Source organism: Elephas maximus, chromosome 16, assembly GCF_024166365.1.
Source record: "Elephas maximus indicus isolate mEleMax1 chromosome 16, mEleMax1 primary haplotype, whole genome shotgun sequence".
Taxonomy (NCBI): Eukaryota; Metazoa; Chordata; class Mammalia; order Proboscidea; family Elephantidae; genus Elephas; species Elephas maximus.
In genome coordinates this window covers 84,795,616-84,811,656 of record NC_064834.1, presented here as the reverse complement: position 1 = coordinate 84,811,656, position 16,041 = coordinate 84,795,616, and positions in this window count along the sequence as shown.

The window sequence follows — 16,041 nt, the reverse complement described above, 5'->3', positions numbered from 1 at the left end:
CGACATGGGTGAACCTCGAAGACATTATGCTGAGTGAAATGTCAATCACAAAAGGACAATTATTGCATGACCTCACTTAAATGAAATTACAAGAAGCTAGCATACCCCCGATACCTAAACAAGATAAAGATATCACAAAAAAAGAAAATTACACACACTAATACCCCTTAGGAACACAGACACAAAAATTTTCAACAAAACTGTAGTCAAGAGTAAAAAAAAAAAAAAAAAAAATCATACACCATGATCAAGTGGGATTCAAACCAGGATTAAAAGAGTGGTTCAACCAGGGCTTTAAACCAGTTTGAAACAGTTCAGTTATGACCAATGGAAATAAGGTCTGAATATCTGGTGCATAGCAACAAAGTCTCTTGTGCACCAGATTTTGACCTGAGTAGGAAACAGGCAGCAGTGCCCCACTCAAAGATGATGGCTGACCACATTGCAACACACATTCAAAGTGGTGCAATCCGCCACCATCTTTGAGTGGGAGAACCGCTGCCTGTTTCCCACTTGAGTCAAAATCTGATGCTCAACAGATTTGTTTGCTGTGCAGTGTGTATGCTGCTCTTGTTTCCATCAGCCATGACTGAACCATTTTGAACTGGCCAGAAGCCCTGGGTTCAACACTAGAAAACCAATCAATGTAAGCCACCACAAAATAAAACAAATGAAAAGAGCCATATAATTATATCAAATGATGGATAAATGGGTTTCGATAACATTCAGCACCTTTCCTGATAAAATGCGCAGTAAGATAGAGACTAGAAAGAAATTTCCCAACATAATTAAAGACATATATTCAAAACCAAGAGCCAATATTATACTCATCCAAGAAAGACTGAAAGCCTTACCATTGAGAACAGGGATGAGACAAGGATGCCCATTATCACCACTCTCATTCATCATTGTAGTGGAAATCCTAGCCAGAGCAATAAGACAAGAGAAATAAAAGATATTCAAATAGGAAGGAAAGAAGTAAAGCTTCCTCTATTTGCAGATGACATGATCCTATACATAGAAGACCCTAAAGATTCCACAAGAAAACTGCTGGAAGTAATAGAAGAATTTAGTGACTTTGCAGGGTACAAGATCAACATGTAAAAATCAGTTGGGTTCCTCTATATTAACAAAGACTACCTGGAAAAAGAAATCAAAACAATACCATTTACGATAGCCTCCAAATCAATAAAATACCTAGGAATTAACCTAACCAGGGACATAAAAGACTTATACAATGAAAATTATAAAACACTACTGTAAGAGACTAAAAGAGGTTTACAAAAATAGAAAGATATCTCATGCTCATGTATTGGAAAACTTAATATAGTGAAAATGTTAATTCTACCTAAAAACACCTAAACCCAAATGACCTACCAAACAAAAAACAACCAAAAACGACCTACAGATACAATAAAATCCAGGTGCAAATCTCAACAACATTCTTTACTGAAGTGGAAAGCCTAATGACGAGCTTGGTATGGAAAGGAAAGAAACACTGAATAGCCAAAGAAATCTTGAAGAAAAAGAACAAAGAAGGCCTCACACTTCCCGATACCAAAACATATTATATAGTCATTGTAATCAAAACAGCCTGCTATTGGTTGAATGATAGACACGAAGACAAATTAAATAGAATTTAGAACTCAGAATTAAACCCAGCCATACTTGAACAACTGATTTTTGATAAGGAATCAAAGTCCATTCAGTAGGGCAGAAAAAGTGTCTAACAAATGGTGCTAGCAAAACTGGATATCTACCTGCAGAATCCACCAGGTGCTCCTTGGAAACTCTATGGGGCAGTTCTACTCTGTCCTACAGGGTAGACAACCTACAGATTGCAAAAAAAAAAATGGAAATGACTTATCTGATGATGATTTAATGTCCAGCATCTATAGAAAATAGCAACAACTCAACAGTAAAAAAGACAAACAACCCAATCACAAAATGAGCAAAAGGTACGAACAAAACCTTCACCAAAGAGGACATCTAAGTAGCCAACAAACACATGAAAAGATAGCCATTAGAGAGATACATATCAAAACTGCAGTGAGATATCATCTTACCCTACACTAAAATGGCACTGATTATTTAAAAAAACAAAACAGATAACAGTAAATGTTGGCAAGGATCAAGAATATGGGGAGATTGGCACCCTTATCCATTGCTGGTGGAACTGTAAAATGGTACAGCCACAGTGGAAAAAAAATATGGCACTTTCTCAAAAAACTAGAAATAGATCTACCTATGATCCAGCAATCCTGTTTCCAGGTATATACCCTAAACCAAACCAAACCTATTGCCATCGAGTCAATTCTAACTCATAGGGACCCCATAGGACAGAGTAGAGCTGCTCTATAGGGTTTTTAAGGAGAGGCTGGTGGATTCGAACTGCCAATGTTTTGATTAGCAGCCTAGCTCTTAACCACTGTGTTACCAGGGCTCTGGTATGTACCCTAGAGACTTAAAAATAATGACACTAACAGACATGTGCACACTTATGCTCATTGGTGCCTTATTCACAGTAGCAAATGAATTGAAACAACCAAAATGCCCATCAACAGATGAATGGATAAGCAAATTGTGATACATAAATACAATGGAATACTACTCAAACAAAGAACAATGAGTCCCAGAAACACATTATAACATGGATGGACCTGGAGGGCATACTGCTAAGTGAAATGAATCAAGCATATAAGGGCAAATAGTCTATGATCCTTCTTTTATAAGAAGAAGAGAAGAGATAAATATAGAGAGACGAATGTTCATTGGTGGTTACTGGGGTTGGGGGGAGTGGAAAGTATGCTTTAGATTGTAGAGACTTGTTATTTTATTGATGACGTTAAAAGTGGCACCAATTGTGGTTGTAGTGAACACAGTGCAACCAAAGTAAAAATGAATGTTTGAGCATATGTGGATGGATACAGGCATACTGGTATACAGATACGCACAGGTGTGTACATAGGTGATAACAGCTAGAAGTATCTATAAACCAAAAACCACTCATTGCCGTCAAGTTGATTATCTATAAAAAAAAAAAGTATGTAGAAATACAAATACTTGGGTGCAGGTAAACATTTTCATTGAAGACACAAATACAAATACTCCACAGGCATAACTAAACACCCTCCAAGATTGATTTTGGGTCTGAAAGCCTAAGATCATAGTTTCATGGGACATTTCAGTCGGTTGGTATAACATAGTTCACAAAAACCATGATCTGCATCCTAGTGAACTGAATAACTTGTGGGGTCTTAAAGGCTTGCTAGTGGCCATCTGAGACACAACTACAGGTCTCTATTTACCGTGGGCAAAACAGTAAGAAGGTAACCAAAAGCTCAGAGAAGAAACAAGCCTAAGTGAGGCACAACCTCATCTACCCTGAGATAAAAAGAACCAGATGGTGTCTGGCTACCACTACTGACCATTCTGACCAGGGTCACAATAAATGTTCCCAGACAATGTGGGAAAAAAATGTGAGGCAGAACTTGTTTTTTTTAATTGTAGTTTAGATGAAGGTTTACAGAACAAACTAGCTTCTCATTGAACAATTAGTACATATATTGTTTTGTGGCATTGGTTGCCAACCCCATGACATGTCAAGAGAAAGAGGATGGCACTAGATTAAAAGATAAGAGTGGAGATAGTAAAAAAGAGATTGATTTTGAATTTTTTTTAAAGCAAATTAAATAGATTTGCTGTTGATATGATTTGAAAGAAATGAAAAAAAAGAAAGAGAAATCATGCATGAGTCCAATTTTTTTTTTTCTTAAAGCCTGATGTCACTTTGCAAAATAAAGACTAGATAAGGGGCAGGTTCTAGGGGAAGGGAATGTTGAGAATCTAGAGTTACTCGTCATCATGTCAAGACAGATATCATCATCTGATCTCTAAGTGAAGGTGCTAGGCAGGAAGTAGGAAAAGCGAGCCTGAGTTTCAGGAAAAAGCACAAAGTTAAATATAAATGTTTGGGAATCATCAGTATATTTACAATATTTGAAGACATGAGTTACCAATGAGGTAGAAGGGAAACAAATGCTTATGGAATCTTGGAAGATGACTGAAGACGATTATTTAAGAAAGTTGGGTAATAAGTCAAGTCATATATGATACTGTGAGAAAACAACCCAAGATGAAGACTAAATGTTTCTCATTAGATTCATCAATGTAGTGAGCACTGTTGACCTTATCGTGAGTTGTTTCACATAAAATAAATAAATAAATAAATAGTGGGGACAAAAGCCTAGCTGAAATGGATTTATGATAGAGTGGAAGGAGAGAATATCAAGACAAAACATAGACAATCCATTTGAGAAGTTTTCTACAAATCAGTGCATGTGAATATAGAGGCGAGGATGGAGTAAAAGAAGTTTGATTTTTAAAAATGTTTGTAGGCTAGTGAGTATGATCCAATACTAGTGACATTGCAAGAATGGGTTAGAACAACTGAAGGAGCAAAATTCTTGAGGGTTTGAGGTCCTGCTGAAGGGTTGATTTTGCATAGAAACAAGGCTAATTCATCCACTTTAACAAGATAGTAAGGCAGGAAACAGAGGGGCCCCAAACCTGCAATCACGTAAACAAATTAAAGTAACAAAAAAACAGGAAATGGGCCATGGCACAGAAACAAAGCCATCCCCCAGAACAATGGGGTAGGGTATCAGAAAATAGCCCACAAACTTCCTTAAAGTTGTCTTTCAGAAGCAGCTGGATGAAACCAGCCCCAGGGACATGTGCAGAACATCCACCTGTGAAGGCTGTGTGATCTTCCACCAGGGGCAATGAGGGGCTGCAGCCACTGCTGGGGAATCAAACTTGGGGAGCCAGAGACTGCACAGGTGTGATGCCCCATCCTAAGTCCCAGAGGCCTCCAGGACAGGACTCATCTTAAAGCCATCTTAAAAAGCTGCTGCATGCACACCGCAGTTAACAATCTCCTCCCAGACAGGCCACTTGCCAGAAAACCCCGCCTGTACCTATGAATAAACATGAATCTTTTCCCGCCCCAAAACCTTTAAGAGCCCATGCAAATTCTTTGTTCTGTGAGATGGGGGTAAGCGTTGCCTAGGTCCTCCTTGTCTCCACTTGCAAGCCTCTTTAATAAAGCTTTGCTTGTGTGGAAAATTCTCCTTGCTTTACCTGCTCATTCTTGACCAGTGGGAGACAGGAACCTTATTCAATTCCGGCAACAAAAACAGGAGGGAAGACAGGGTCTGTGGGTACAGATATACCAGTTTTGTCTACTTTGTAGTGGGAAGGCTCTTACTTTCTCATTACAACAAAAAATAATATTTGTTGTCTGAAACTAGGGTGGAAAGGCATCTGACTGATGGCAGTATTGATGTGTCATTTGAACTTTTGCGTCATAAATTTAAGCAAAACCATTCAGTAAGGTGATGTCATTTTCTGAAAGCAAGTTAAACGGTTAAGGATTGACCCAGAGTAAGTAATGCTTGGATTGACTTAGAGTTGAAATTTTACCAAGTGAGGAAGACAGACAGAAAGGACTAATGGAGTTAAAGCAGTGTGAAAGGAAAGAATTATAATGCAAAAATGAGAGATAAAAATATAGCAATTTAATCTGCCAATGATCATGAAATAAAAAACATGAAGATATTAAAAGTGTGAAAGAAATTTGAAATGGAAAATTGTGTAACTGATGCTGCTGATAATATAGCCATGAACTGAAGCTAAGCTTGAGAAAAATTAATCAAAATTCAATGTGATGTTCAAAATAATGTGTAATTATACTCTATTCACCTTACGCATTGGATTGTTGAAAGCACTCACAGGACCCAAGCAGTTTGTACTTGGAAAAGCTTTACTTTCACCTCATCACACCCCTCTCTCACCCTCAGCTCCCCTCAGGTCCAAATCAAAAATCCAATTACTGTTACTAAACAATGCTGACCAACTAATATATCCTGCTCTGAAAGGACTCAGGGGCCCATGGTGATAGAGCACCATTCATCTTCACTTTATAGATTACACAGTGTTGACCAAGGATGAGCAGCTCTAGGGATAAGCACGTGGCCTCTCCAGGCTTGTTGTACAAGTGATGAGAGAAATTAATAAAAATAGAAGCTAGACAATGGGAATCCAATATAAAGTAATTTTTTTTCTGAAGAAATCACAACAAAATGAAAACAATAATTTTATAGCAAATTTGTTTGTATTGGCAGATTTAAAGTGTACACGGTGTTTCAGTAAACAGGTAATGCAGATTGGTGAACAAAAAGACATATATTGGTGAAAAATAAACCAAAAAAACCAATACCAAACCAGTTGCCATCGGGTTGATTCTGACTCATGATTACCCTATGTGTGTCAGGATAGCACTAAGCTCTATAGAGTTTTTAATGACTGTGATCTTCCAAAAGTAGATCACCACGTCTTTCTTTTACTTCTCGGTGGTTTTGAACTGCCACTCTTTTGATTCGTACCCAAGTGGTGGACCATTTGTACCACCCAGGGACTCCATAGTCAAAAAATGCTAGACCAAAAAAATAAAGAATAATCCTAAGGGCACAAATGCAAACAAGAGTATTCTGAATAGTTGGTGTATTCACAACAGGAGAACATACTCTAAAATTCCCTGAGATAAATAAAAGCTGTGTGTTGGTTTTCATGTAAAAGCCCAAAATATTTATTAAATTTAACAATCACCACTAGAATAACTAAAGTGGGATTACTATTGATTTACAAACAACTAAATAGGGAAACTTGATGATAAAGAGATGATATGACTGGAAGTTTAGGTGTCCTAATATATATATTTTTTAATTTTAATAGTGAATACCCTTAACCAAATGAATAGTCAATATTAATCACAGTTGTTCATCTAGCAAAAAAGTTTAAAGAAATGATAAAATACATATTTACCTAACAAGTAAATTATAATCGGATAAAAAATTACCCCATGCTATTAGAGCGAAATGACATGCAAAAAAAAAAAAAAAATCAGAAATGTACAGATTATATCAGAAAAGATTATATAGAAGAAGACTGCAGAGTTAATCGCACAGCTTTATGTCATTTGGACAAATGGAAATGGAAAATGTGTTTAGATGAGGCAATGTATCAACACACTTCAAAACGTTCTTGTCTCTTACCAGTAATCAATTGCCATGAGGTCGATTCCAACCCAAGGACACTGCATGTGTGTCAGGGTAGAACTGTGCTCCACACAGTCTTTAATGTGTTTTCCAGAAATAGATCTTCAGGCCGTTCTTTCAAGACAACTCTGGGTGGATTTGAACCTCCAACCTTTCAGTTAGCAGCTGAGTATTTTAACCATTTGCACCTCTCAGCAACTCTTGTCTCTTAACTCAGTAATAGGTACTAAAGTAGTTTATCTTATCAGTCAAAACTGACTGGACAGGACTTAGCAACAATCAAACTCAGGACTGTGTAACACATCTATGCACACATGTTCTTTCCAACGTTGTTTGTAAAAAAAAGAAAAAAGTAATGGCAGTAGAAATAACAACGTAAGTGTTCATTGGTTGAACGCCAAACCCCTTGCCACGCAGCCAAGGATTCTGACTCACAGCGACCCTACAGGAGAGGGTAGAACTAACTGCCCCACAGAGCTTCCAAGCAGCAGCTGGTGTATTCAAACTGCCACCTTTCAGGTAGCAGTCAAGCTCTTAACCACTGCGCCACCACTAATAATTGTTTATCAGTAGGACACAGATTAAACAAATCAGGACACATGCCTGAAAGAGAATTTTGTACTAAAAAAAGGAGGGATTGTATATAGCTGGATTTTTACAGATATACCCTTAATTATACAGAGAGTTGCGTTGATCTGTGCATTAAAACAGTCTGAAATTTTGTGTAAGACATAGTAGATGGTGCTCCTTTTTTAAAAAATATAGCGTATTTTATTGTGATATAATTCACATACTACACAATTTACCCTTTTACAGTGAACAATTTAGAGTGTCTTAACATTTTCAGAGAATTGTGTAACCATTACCACATTGTGGAACATTTTCATCACTTCTAAAAAATACCCTATGCCCATTAATCGGTCACTCCCCATTTTTCCATCCTCCTTGCTCCTAGTAGGCACCAATCTGGTTTTTATCTGTACGGACTTGCCTATTATATACATTTCATTAAAATGGAATTATTTGGCTTTCTGTGAGCGGCAGTTTTCAGCGAGCATAGTGTTTTCATGACCCATGCATGTTATGTATCAGTACTTTGAGGGACAGAAACTGGGAGATATTAACAAGATACTGTCTCTCATTTTGATTTTTAACAATGCATACTAAGAAAAAAAAAAGCTACACAACTGCCCATTATGTTTCTGGAAACCAAGGAAATGTGTATAACTAAGGGAATATTAACCATTATTCAAAAGCAGGTTAAAAAATACAGCACAAAAACTGGTTATTTTCAGGGATTAAATAGGCTTTAGTAATTAGAAATCTATTAATACATTCACCATTAATTAAAGAAAACTATGCCATCACTAAAGTCAACACCAATTCTTAATAATAATAATTTAGCTGTTAATAATTTAGCAGTAGGTTTATTTTTTTTTATTGTTAAGTTTGCATGACAGGTATTTCCTATAATGACAGAAATAAGGAAAATACACTTGTTAGTCAATATTATTTTGTGTTTGTCAGTAAAGGTAGATATGTGAAATAAATACCCTTTTCGAAAATTGGAAAGGCAAAATTATCTTTATTCTTAGATGATTATCATTGTATATCTGGAAAACCTAAAAATAGCATATTGATATAATAAGGTAATTCAATAAGTGGCTGTTAGAAAAGTTACATAAATAAATGACTTGTTTTATGTATAATTAGACTTAATATCTGTGAATTATAATAGATCCAAAATAGGAGAATAAATTATTTCAATCACTTATATTAGCACCTAAGAAGAATTATATAACACTCCTTTGAAAAATAAGTTAAAATACCACTGAGTGATGTTAAAAAAAAAAAGTAGTGCTTAAAAAATAGGGAATTCTATCTTGGTTTTTTTTTTTAATATACTACAACCCAAATCATAGAAGGAAAGGAAACACATTTTCAAGCAAGCTTCCAAAGCCAGAGCATTAAAGAAAAGGGCTAGCATATTTGACTCGATTAAATGAAACCTGTGGGCAAAATATCAGCACAGATAAAATAAAAAACCTAACTTTTCCACACTTAAGAAGTATGGCAGTGACAGGAGCTAAATTTCCTAACACACAGGAAGTTTAAAGAAAGCAATAAAATCAATATAAATAGGAAAAACATATGAAAAGATGTCTCACATAAAAATTAAGACTAACAGCTAGTGCACTTTTAAAGCTTGCTCAGGTTTACTGACAAATATATTCACATCGAAAGAATGAGGTGTTATACTTTTTCTTATCACAATGTTAAGGAATGCTGGTCCCAGGTAAAAAGCTAGAATAATCTGTGTCTTTTGAGATTTCCTTGCAGCTCTGGGAATAAATGAGTTAACTCCTGTAATGCCCCTTTCCTTCTAAGGACAGTGTGGTGGTTAATTTGGTTCTATTCCCAGGGTATGTTCTTACTCAACTCAAGGAGAAGTCATTGAAATAGGGAGGAGGCATAGGCCAGAAATCCATGGTTTAGTCTACTCTGCCTGGGTAAGACTGTATATAAGATCATGTACTTTGACTGGAGGAACCTGGGTAATGTCAGACAGTCCTTGTCTGTTTCTTCCTTCTACATCCCTTTTTCAACCCTAATCAAATGTCTTCACTTTTGTATACATTTTCTCATTTTTAAAGTGGGGATAACAGGTCAGCTGTGAGGCTCCAAAATGATATGAGTAGGTAGACAAAGTAAGAATGTGTTGAATATTAGCCGTTAGTGTCATCCCCTGGAAGTTCATGAGAAGAGAGAGGAGGGGACCCTACAAAACTAGCCCTTTACCAGCTGTTGAACTTTTGTGTATCCTGTGCCCATTGGTTAAGTCCTGGGCTACTAATGAAAAGATTGGTGGTTGGAACCCACCTAGTGGCTCCGTGGAAGAAAGACCTGGCGATCTGTTCCCAAAACCATTACAGCCTAAAAAATCCTCAGGGAGAGTTCTACTCTGTCACATGTGTTTGCTATGTGTTGAAATAAACTCAGTCACCTTTCAGCAATAGGAAGAATTAAGATATGAGGTTTATTTTAAATAAAGAGAAGCACCGTGCTGAAGAGGAAGGTTAATGAGTCATTTTTGCAAAAGCTGTTTTATGACGACAAACTGGGATACAGCCGAGTGTGTTTGAGTCCACAACGTAGTGTCAAACATTCTAGCACAGCAACTAGAAGCCAGGGGTTTGGAGTGAGGCCACTTGTGTTCAAATTCCAGTTCCACCATTGTGTGAAGTGGGGCTAATCCCTTAAACTCTTTACAGGTCCAAGCCTTCAGTGTAACGGGCATGTAATGGGTTGCTTTGAGCACAGATGTAAGTTATATTAAACACTGCGTGGAGAGATTAAATATTGCAGGGTGAGTGGTCAGGATCTCAGTTTCCCAATAGTGCGTTTCTCAAACTGTGAATCATCCCTGACTTCTACCAGCATTCCAAAATAAAAATAAGGGGCTTCCTCAGATCCCCTTATTCTTAAGAAAACAAAACAATAGGCTGCTATACTTTGAAGAATTAGAGTTGGGGAGTGGGATACTAGTCAACTATAAGACACATCCTCACCATGACCCTGGTACCTAGACTCTGGGTTATTTAAAAAGCAGGAAGGGGACCGTTCACATGCAAAATTATTTGTGGACCTAGAGAAATTTTAAGAGGCTTCTCAAAATATAAGAATCTTTAATTTTATTCTGATAATGATTTGCTCTAGCTGATTTTTTTTTTTTTTTTTTTTGTATACTAGTAAACTCTTCCTTGAATTGGGTCAAAGACAGTTAAGTATTTGGCCATTGTTTCAAAATATACAGATTGGGGTCTGTGTTGAGTTCCAGGGAATTCATGATCAAAAAAAAAGATATGACCACAAGATAGCATGGAACAACAATCTATTTATTGGTGTCACCCCCTCACCTTGCACTGGCAGACAAACGCAAGGGGCAGTTCCCCACAGTGAGAGATCTTCCACAGGCAAGTGGGCTGCAGGGAGCTGACAGCCGATGAGTGAGGCAAGAACGTTCTTAAAACCAGTGGAGATTTTTCCTTGTTAGAGTGTTTTATTTCATAATTAAAGAAAAATGAGAAGTAAAATGGGTTGTCCATCTTCCCTGAGGTAAGAACACTCTCGTGCAACAAGACCACCTCCTGCATTTGGCTGCCAGTGAGAGTATGGTTGTGGCACCAACAAATAGATTGTTGCTCAGTGCTGTCTTGCTGTCGCCTCTTGTGCTCTAATAAGCAGAAGGGTTTGCTGTAAGGCTGGGGAACAGGGCACAGGTAGGCTAGGACAAAGTGTTTCACTGTGGGAAAAGGGCAGGGAAGCAAGGCCAGCACAGAGCAGCATATTCTCCCTCCCTCCCAATTTTGTAGCCAAGATGGAAAAATTTACAGCCACACCTCTATATCTAAAATTTTATTTTAACCTTCATTTCACTTGCATTCAATCGATAACATGTTGAAACTTTTCATTCATTCCCTTTATCTTGTTTAAGTTATTTTGTGTCTTTTCTTTCCCTTTCTGTCTTATTGTGACTACTTATTCCAGGCCATCTTTTAATAACTCATACCTATACTATCAAGATACTACCCTGACTTGTCTCTCTACCTTAAAAATATCTTCCTTGCAAAGGTTACTAAATATGAGGAGCAGTTACCTTCTAGAAAATTCTACCTTTATTATTCTGTTTTTAGATATGAACCTATTATCCATCCCCTCAACTCTCCTCTCCCTCTAACCCTAGACCAATTTAAGGACCCTTGTTCTACAGAGTGTTCTACCTACACACCCTTCAGGCTGCCGAGGTTCTGCTTTGTTCACACCATGTTGCCTGGATTAAAAGATATTCTCTCCACTTTTTCGTTCCCAAATATTTCCCATTTTTCAAGTGTTAATTATTTTATATCCCATATTTTTATATGAAATATACCTTAATTACCTCATTTCTCCTGAAGCATATATTGTACACCCTCATTTGTCGCAACAGACAGCATCTTACATGTTTATTATAATTTTTCATTAGGAAAACATGTATTACTTGTTAAGCAATTAAAATGTAAATTCAGAGCATTGTTAAAAATAATCAAGACTCAACAAAATTGAAACATAAGGTTTATTCTGAGTAGTTATTCTATATGCATATAGGAAAACCATTGTGATTCCGGAAAAAAAAAAAAAAAAGCAAAGGGTGAGACATAGGCTAGTTACAATGAAGCTTATAAGTAGAAGAGGAGGGAGACAAATAGAAGATGAACAATTGTCTAATCCTAACATGGTAGATTGTAAGTTGCCCTCCCCCATTTTGCTGCAATCAACTGATATCAGGTCACAAGGTGGTCTCTGTCCCTTCACCCACCTGCAACCATTATACATTTTGAAATTTAAATTAAATAAAACTGGCTTTGAACAAGAAAAAAAAAATTGGGGATGACAGAAGCACCCGGCAAGATTAATTTGGGGTCAGGAATTTTTATGGTTAATATTTGGTTTTGTGGGTAGGAAAAAATTGTAAAATCAAAGGAAGATGTCTGTTTCTAATTTTCCTCTTTGACAATTTTAATTTTGAGACAAACAACTGGATCTCCAAAGACAAGTAGAGATTGTTGCTGAGAACTAATTTTGGCTGAGTGATGATACAGCCAAAGGAGACTTTAGAGACAGACCAAAGAAAAGTAAAAGACTTTTTTTTTCTGGAGGGGGGACCTAGTTTTAAGAGAAAAGCAACATGAAAATTGGGCAGTGAAAAAGACAAAGACATTTTATTAATGGCTAGATGCGATCCAAATACCCTTAAGGCACTGGCTCTCAAACTCTAGGGAACATCAGAATCATTCGTACTTATCTTTTATCTTTATTTTGTTTCATCTTATCTAAAAAATACTAATTTGAATTAATGTTTTAATTACTCAACACAATTAAAGCACATCTCACTGGACCCCATCCCAGAGTTTCTGATTCAGCATGTCTAGGGCGCATTGAGTCAAGATAATTTGCCTTTATAACAAGTTCCTAAGTGATGCTGCTCTTGTGGAGCCAGGGGTCACTGGTCTAGGGAACTGGGCGCTGAGGAGAGACAATCTTGGTAAGAAGTATAAAATTATTTGTTGTAAATCCTGAGGTGAGTTCATAGAGAAAATGAATGTATGAAGGGATCACATGGATTTTGGAAAACAGAAGGCCATTTACAGACTTCATTTTGTTTTTTGTTTGTTGGCTGCTTGACTGCTTTTACGACATAAGTTATCAGTGGGTTTATGGAGGAAATAGGTGACTTAGAAGGAGGTAACAGATGTCAAACAGTTTTCAGGAAGTATGAAGTATATGGTGGGAGAAATTATTTTGTGGGAACAGCGTTATGCAGAACTGACTTTGAAGGGTTAGATGCCACTTATTTTCAAAAGACTTAATATATTCCACGTCACACACTTCATTGCACTGCATTTGTTATTTTGTGACAGCATTTAATGCTATCTAGTAGAAAACCTACTTCCAGTATTTCTTCCATAGAAGAAATTGTTGTTATTGTTGTTGTTCGGTGCCATCAAGTTGTTTCTGACTCATAACCACCCTATGTACAACAGAATGAAACACTGCACAGTCCTGCAACACCCTCAGAATTGTTATACTTGAGCCCATTATTGCAGCCACTGTGTTAATTCATCTTGCTGAGATTTCCACTTTTTTGCTGACCCTCTACTTTACCAAACATGACGTCCTTCTCTAGGGACTTGTTCCTCCTGATAACTTGCCCAAAGTACTTGAGATGAAGTCTCACCATCCTTGTTTCTAAGGACATTCTGGCCCTTCCAACATGGATTTGTTCATTCTTCTGGCAGTTCATGATATATTCAGTATTCCTCACCAACACCATGATTCAAATGCATCGGTTCTTCTTAGGTCTTTCTTATTCCTTCTCCAGCTGTTGTATGCATATGAGGCGATTGAAAAATGCCATGGCTTGGGTCAGGCTCACTTTAGTCCTCAAAGTGACATCTTTGCTTTTTTTTTTTTTTTTTAACACTTTAAAGAGATCTTTTTCTGCAAATTTGCCTAATGCAATATGTCGTTTGATTCCTTGACTACTGCTTCTATAGGTTCTAAAACCAAAACCAAACCTGTTGTTGTCGAGGCAATTCTAACTCATAGTGCCCCTTACAAATAACATCAACGTTTTTGCTGAGCTTTTGAGTATTTATTTGCATAATAGTATTCAAAATGCAGGAGAGAAAGGAAAAAGTGAGATAGCAAACCCTCGGGTGGATAAATTATATCATGATCAAGACAAAAGGAGTAACTTCCATATCAATGGTATTAAAAACAAACAAATAAACTGTTTGCCATTAAGTCAGTTCCCACTCATAGTGAACCTATAGGACAGAGTGGAACTGCTCCATAGGGTTTCCAAGGAGTGGCTGGTAGATTCACACTGCCTACCTTGTGGTTATCAGCCAAATGCTTAATCTCTGCACCACCAGGGCCCCATCAGTTGTATAGTTTGAGAAAAGCAAACGTGCATTCATTGAACAGATTAGATTAAGAATCCAAAATACTGGGCAAAATTATGGATATACTTGGCATGGCCTCATAGTGGGATTCTGTACAGGTTACCTCCCCTGAATGTCACTTATGAATGTATCAATTAAACAGTTATACTAAGACATCAGCGTAGATTCCATTGTACAGTACAGCACTATGAATGTATAAAGGAAGGAGCAGCTCTTCCTCTAAGACAAGTGGAAAGGAAGACAAAACTAAGAGAGAAAGAGAGTATATTGGTGGAGAAATAAAGGAAATCTTTACTATTCTTAGCCTCGGAGATGATGGAGTAACCCACTGAGGAAGGAGAGAATGGGAAGAGTGGTGAGAGCTAAGGACAGCTGGGAAGAATGTGCAAGGAGAATAGCAAGTTGAAAAGGAAAGCTGACCAAGCAGCAATGAATAACAAGAGTTAATAAATGACTCCAAGAAATTCTATTGTCCTGGGTAATTAAGCAGGAGATTTGGCTGAAAACACCTGATTCACTGAACAAGCTCCCAGAAGCCAGCAGCAGCAATATTGTGGAATCGGCCTAGAAGACAAACACTTCTAAGACATGTGAAATGAATGTGAGTACTTTTTCTGCACAATTCAAACACTTCAGTTCTACTTTGAAGTGATCAGTAAATTTGGGGACAGGTTTTGATAAAATATAAAATGATAGAGAATAGAGGGTAGTTTTCTGTTGTCCATGTCCCTAATAAATTGCCCAAATGTTTTGATCTAAGATATCTCAAATCCTTTCATAAGGTTTAACTCTAAGTGTCAGTGGTTGCTATCTATTTCAGATCATAAAGACAACTTTTTTAAAAGAACATAAAATATAATTGACATACATATATAAAACAAGTACATGCCAAATATTTTACTTAATTCATTAATGATTGTCAGAATTAAATATTCAACTGATTCAGCATCAAAATGAAAGTTTCATGTATAAAAGGTCAAACAGGCAAGGTTGAAAAAAATAACAAGTAGATGCAAAATAGGTCTATCTACAGAGAAAATATCAATTACTCTCCACTAAAACAAAACTAATTTGTATTTCTAAGGACAATAATTTGCATTATTAACAGTTTCATACAACTTTCCCAATTGTAGGATAGCTCAAAAACAATAAAATACAAAGACAATCCATTGTCTTAGACAGGAAACTCAGTTTTTTCCCTATTTCAGAAGTTTTCACAATTTTTCCTGACATTGGCACAAAGAAGGGAGAGGGAATGAGTAGAGGAAATGGTATTAGTTAAGTGTCTTCTTATCCAATAATTATGGTGATAATTTGTATATGAATTATTTAATTGAATTAAAATAATTACCCAATGATAAGCTCGCACTGTAGGTTAAATAAAATGATACTCATAAATGTACCCAAGATTACAAAGC